At 40.7% G+C, this 6533-nt stretch overlaps 1 long non-coding RNA gene across 1 annotated transcript; it reads right to left on the bottom strand.

The window, feature by feature from the left end:
- Nucleotides 1-357: 357 nt before the first annotated feature.
- Nucleotides 358-5473, bottom strand: LOC103458806 (uncharacterized). Its single transcript, XR_532626.2, has 3 exons — nucleotides 5315-5473; nucleotides 5152-5229; nucleotides 358-874 (listed from the first exon to the last, which is right to left on the bottom strand). It is a non-coding gene; the product is annotated as an uncharacterized LOC103458806 (long non-coding RNA).
- Nucleotides 5474-6533: the final 1060 nt, after the last annotated feature.

Below are 6533 nucleotides of genomic sequence, written 5' to 3'. Positions count from 1 at the left end.
TGTTTATGTCGGCTGTTAGCAAATTATGCTAATCCACAAAATGGAGAGCAAACGTTGTTAGAAAACACAAGTCAGTTGTTCAGCAATAATTTAATTATTTTTTTAAAATAGTGTCATCTATCAAGTATTTATTACCCAATTGATGTTAATATAATCACAATACATTGATTTTTTTTGTATTCGCCAATTAAAAATTAACCAAAGCATGAAAAAACTAAAACTATAACTAATAGAAACTAAAACTGAACAATATTTAACTAGAAATAACTAATAAAAACTAGCAAACACGCTCTAAAACTCTAAATTAAAGCAAAATTAATTAGACAAACAAAAATCACAACAAATTAAAACCGAACTGCAATAAAAAAAACACTTAAAGGAGTTAAAAGCTCAAAAGTGAATATACACAGACAAAATCTGGTTAAAAAGATCAAATAATCAGACTAGAATGTTCAAATTAAGACACTATCTTGTTTGCTCAAATCAAAGTGAACAAAACCGCTAAAACCAAGTTAATTTATTGTGGTCACCTCTTTCTGTCTGCACCAATCGACAGCTGTAGAAGCCAAAGCAAATAGGGCAGAGCGAAAACCAGGACAGATCCCATGTCATTGCAAGATTTCACCCTCCCTTCCTCCCGAAACCCTCGCTGCGGGGAACGGCTCCTTCTTATCCAGGCGCTCATGAGATGAGACATGGGAGAAATGACCAAGCTGAGCAGCTAGGTCAGCCTCGTTTGGAGTCTGGGACCTGGAGGTCTACCAACAGCTGCGCACTTAAATCTGGAGTCTGCTGTAGCACAATCTGCTGCACGTCTACCATCGCAGCACCTGACAAGCATCTCAAGGCTTCAGATGGGGAGTCTCAAACGTGCCTGACAGAAAAAAATACATAAATAACGAATTATATGCTAATATGGAGCCCTGCAAAAGATCCTGCCCCTTCCTCCCGGCTAGGTATTAAACCTGGACTAGATTATTATCAGCTAGCAGCAGAATAAATCCCAGTGTGTGATTTATGAATCCGTCATTGTTTGTGAAATTTTTAGCCCTCGTTTTGCATCTGCATCACATAACTGGACTCTGAAATGTCCATTATTTTTCATCCATCCATCCATTTTCTGAACACCCTTGTTCCTCAGTGGGGTCGGGAGGGTTGCTGGTTCCTCTCCAGCTAACGTTCCGGGTGAGAGGCGGGGTCACCTGGACAGGTGGCCAGTCTGTCGCAGGGCAACACAGAGACACACAACCATGCACACACACTCTCACACCTAGGGACAATTTAGACAGACCAATTAACCTGACAGTCATGTTTTTGGACTGTGGGAGGAAACCGGAGTACCTGGAGAAAACCCACCATGCACAGGGAGAACATGGAGACTCCATGCAGAAAGACCGGGGCCGGGAATCGAACCCAGAACCTTCTTGCTGCAAGGCAACAGCTCTACTGCACCACTGTGCGGCCCCATTATTTTTCATATTGTGTAAAATTTTAGCCTTTTGTTTTCTCTCATAAAAGATGCTGAAGGCTGTGAAAAATTAGGTGAAATTTTCCTCAATAATTCCTTAATATTGATTAAAAAGGCACTAATTCTGCTTCGTTTATAATATGGGAAACATGCCTTGATAAAGTGGAATAAGCTTCTAATGGAGCTACGTTTTCTTAAAATTTAACGAATTATTGATTTAAAACAAGCTCCTATATCTTGCTGAAAAATTATTTGTATGAGTCAGTTTTATCTTCTAGGATATTTGCACTAAAACAGCGGAATTACTTGGTAACGTTTTGTGTTTTTGCAGCGCTAAAGAAGCACATTACTAATGGGAATGTTGTGTTTGTGGGTCTATAACTGCTGTGACACACAGTTACCTAAAAAAGAAGTAATAAATACTTCCTCTCAGCTCAGTGTTGTGCTAAAACTGCCTGTTAGCGTTTACATGCAGACTGTCCATCTGCGTCCATCTGCGTGGTTGGATGCGCCAGCGGTCGTCTGCAGTGAGGTGGTGGGAGGAGCCGTGAGGGTGGAGGGGGTTGGACACGTCAACCGGCCCCGGGAGCCGCTGACGGACGCGGACAAAAACCCCCCGCAGCGCCAGGCAGAAGCCTCGGCACAGGACACGGGGTGGACCCGGGCCGGGACCCAGCAGACCCGCCCACCGGCCACGTCCACATCTCCCCCTCCGCCTCACTGCGTCCACAAATCATCTAATGTAACCTTCAGACCGGGCTCGGCTTTACAGAGCGAGTGGAAAATCATGGTTTAGATTTTTTAATCAGCACAGATGAGACAAACAGGAGCTCATTTATACCAACGTGTAACTGAGAGACCAGTCAACCAGACAGACTGTGGGAAGGAGCCAGAGCATCCAGAGAAAACCAACACATGCAAAGCAGGACATACAAAAAAATCTCAAACCAGGATTCAAACCCAGACCTTCTCACTAAAAGATGCTGCACCTGCTTTATAACTGAGTATATTCCACTAATGTTGAAAAAACCCAATTATAGTGTTTCCATTAAGTAAGAAACATAATGTATTTTCCGCACTATAAGGCGCACCGGATTATAAGACTCACCTTCAATGAATGGATAAAACGTTTTTCATATATAAGGCGCATAGAATAGACACTTTAGTTTGGGTTGCTAATTTGTTCCATACTCTAATATTACACATCTACATTTGTGAAGAAATGGTCCCCGAGTGCTTTATATAGTAATCCGCCCCAGTCGTTGTTTCACTCACGGTGTTGTGATATTGTGCCCAACTGCATTCTGGGTAACAGACCAACCGACACGCTGCCGCCGCCGCAGTCTCTGTCTCTCTTTCCCCCCTGGCTTTAAATTTATTATCAAACTTTATTAACAAACCAGGTTCTGACAACTATCCCAGCATGCACCGCGCACTTCTTCTTCTACGGGCGAAAATGAAGTCTGCGGCTGCTTACCGTAGCTGCTAGACCTGTTGTGGCTCAACATTGGTCCATATATAAGGAGCACCGGGTTATAAGGAGCACTGTCGGCTTTTGAGGAAATTGAAGGTTTTTAGGTGCGCCTTATAGTGCGGAAAATACGGTAATTAAAATCACATGAATAAGTCATTTAAAAACCTCCTACAACTTCCTGTCGTCTTCTTCACGGTTTCCATGCCAGCAGTTTCCTGTTGGTGATGATCATGTGACTTGTGATGTGAAAAAAGTGAAAGCAGTTTTGTGAAATAAACCAATTTCAAACAAACCCACCTCATCCTAACGCCAAAACGTCATATTTTTCACGAGTTTGTTTTCCTAAAATTGCCGTATTTCCAGTAAATATTTGGCCAGTGGAGACACAGTTAGTGCCACCTGTTGGAATCCTGCAGTCAGTTTTTATTTTTAAAAATCATGCTGGAGACAAATTTAGCAACTTTTATTTGTGTTATTGGAGACAGAAAAAAAAAAGTTTTAGGCAAAATATTGCAAGAGTAAAGAAATTTAAACAAACATCAAGAAACCTAAATAACCTTAAATAACCGATGTAGACAGTTTATCAGAAAATAATTAGATTTTGGGGTTAGTTAAACTTTTACTGTCCATTGTCCATCCATCCATCCATCCATTTTCTTGCACCCTTGTCCCTCAGTGGGGTCGGGAGGGTTGCTGGTTCCTCTCCACCTAACGTTCCGGGCGAGAGGTGGGGTCACCCTGGGCAGGTCGCCAGTCTGTCGCAGGGACTGTCCATTGTTTTATGTTTTATTTCTATTTAAAGGCGGCCTAAATGCTTCTTAAACGGGTTAGAGTAGGTCTACGGGCTACACAAAACATAAGAATTTTAACACAAAATCATTCTTAGATGCTGAGATTTTAATCTGCTCAGTTTTGCATTTTTTTATTGCACAATTATATAACCGTACATCTTTGAAAAGCAGAAGTAGAGCCTCCTGCACAACCAACAAGGATGCAGCAAATTATTTCTGGATGGTAAGTCAACAGCAAAACACTTTTCCAGCAGCCATTATACAGCACATCGGTAAAACCAGCTGACCAAAGGTGCTGGAGCTCATCTTGGGTTGCTAGGGAACGGGCTAGGCTTTGCTGGGGTTGCTAAGCAACAGGCAGTGCCTGCCGTTTTGTGACTTTACATTCCAGAAGATTTTGAAACAGCTCATTTACCAGACACCAAAAAAACTTTTAATTTAGTGCCAAAAACCATCTGGATGGTTTTATTTAAAGCGCTTGGCCTGTTTAGACACAGTAGAACTCCAAATGCAAGTACAAAAACATGCAAAATCTGAATTTCACACAATAGATCCCCTTTTAAAACACATCAAAATTTGCCAGCCTCGATTCTTCAGATCGTGTGGATGTTCAAGTACAATGAGAAAATAAAAAATAGGACACATGTTGACATGTTGCAGAACCCATTTCTCTGCTCTGCGGCCGAGCCAGGTCTGATGGGATCTGGTGTTTTCTGCCTCGCCAATCAGCTCTCCAGCTAAAAATGTACTCAGAGAAAAGTGTGCTTCTATGTACAACTGGGGGCTTTCTGAGCGCGGACCATCCAAATCGGATGATCGTATCATCAAACCCTCGCCACCATGTTGGGGATTGTGCTACTTTTTGGAGAGCTGTGTCCTATTTGTGCTTCAGTCTGCGGCTCTGCTCACTGGAACAGCAGCACAGCCGAGAGAGGAGAGGCGGGAAACGTATCCTGGATGCACCGAGTAAAGCTCTATTTTATTCCCTTGAGCTAAACACATAACAGGAAATGAGCTGAGTGTTGCTGATAACTGGAAACTGTGGTCTGACTCATTTTGACTCGACTGGAAGTCCATTTAGAAACTGAAGGTTCGTACAGGAAACTCACTTTAGCCAGTTATTAGTTTTAAATCTAAAGTGGCCACACTTTAAGTATAACAACACAAGTACTGAGTGTATTTTAAACAATAATATGCGTCACACATGCAAGGATAACATTAGTGTCAGCCATAAAGGTTTGTTACGTGGATATGGATAGAAAATCATGTCTGAGGCTACGACACCACTGCAGGCCTTAAATCTCAATTCCGACTTTTTTTTCTGGTTTTTTTGTGGATTCAGATTGATTGATTGATTGATTGATTGACTGATTGATTGATTGAGTGGTCGTTCACACTTCCAAATATATCCTGCTTACGTGATCTCCTGTGTGAACTGCAAACGACCTGAAAGTGTCCCGCATGCGCAGTAGAGAGCGTGCTCAGCGTTTTACCGGCTGCCAAAAAAAAAAAAAAGAAGAAGAAGAAGTGCTCAGTGTTTGCGGAAGTAAACGTGGATGCTAATGGTGGAACATATCTTACGATTTTGAAGTTATCTTCCGACCGGAGGCATCTAATCCTCATCATCGTCCCCCATGGATGTTGTTTTTCTTCCCGCTTATATCAGGACGCAGAATAATGACGTTTGTCGCGTATCAATGACGTTCGCCGTACAGCTTGATGTCACGTTTGAAAATATCAGATATTTACTTATAACCACATATCCAGTGTGATCGTAGCCTTGGTTAACAATGACAGTAGTAATAATTATAAAACTCAAGCGGCTCAGATGAATGTATCTGTGTTAGAAAATCTCTCTCTATGTTTGCATGCTTGGTGACGTTGCCGTGGTGCCAAAATCCTCTTTGGTCACACAAGTGTGATGGCAGCCATTTGGACTGTGGGGTGAAGCTCTGTGGATTGTGAAAAGCTGCAGGACGAGCACAAGTCATCTGAAATTTCATCATCTTGTCAACAATGTTTGATGAATGAAAATGAAGCCTGTGGACGATCCTGAGGGGACATTACACCTCTGAGTGTCCAGTAACTGTGGAGACTGCTGGGGATCACACAGCAAAGACCCTTTCAAGGGTAATCAGAACATGAAATAAATTTAATGTACGCATTAAATATAAATGTATATGTGAGGGGTGTTATTTGTAAAATTACACTGTAAAAAATTAATAATTTGGGGTTGCACCATTTATTTAATCGTTTACAAATATCACAATGTCAAAGTAAACATTTAGTTAGTAACCTAAATATTTAGCACCAAACTAAACATGTAGCTGGCAACGTTTACTATTTAGTCAGCAAGCTAATTAGGTAACGAGTTAGTAAAGCAGAACGTTTAGTTAGCAAGGGAAATATTTAGTTAAAAACTGAACATTTAACTACAAACGAGATTTAGTTAGCACAGTCTAAGCATAGTTAGTAATGCTAATTATTTAGTTCTAAATATTTAATTGGTAAAACTGAATGTTTAGTTAGCAAGCTAAATATTTAGTTTGAAATTAAATGTTTAGCAGACAAGCCAAATATTAAGCTTTAAACTAAAAGTGTAGTCAGCTAGCTAAATATTTAACTCAAGACTAAACATGTAGTTGGCAACGCTAATTATTTGGTTAGCAAGCTAAATAGTTACATGCCAATTATTTAGTTAGTAGAACTAAATATTTAATTAGCAAGCTAAACATTTAGCTTCAAACTAAATATTTAATTAGCAAGCTAAACATTTAGCTTCAAACTAAATATTTAATTA

This window comes from Poecilia reticulata, linkage group LG22 (genome assembly GCF_000633615.1).
Source record: "Poecilia reticulata strain Guanapo linkage group LG22, Guppy_female_1.0+MT, whole genome shotgun sequence".
In the NCBI taxonomy this organism is placed as follows: Eukaryota; Metazoa; Chordata; class Actinopteri; order Cyprinodontiformes; family Poeciliidae; genus Poecilia; species Poecilia reticulata.
This window is presented reverse-complemented; position numbering and strand designations above follow the sequence as displayed.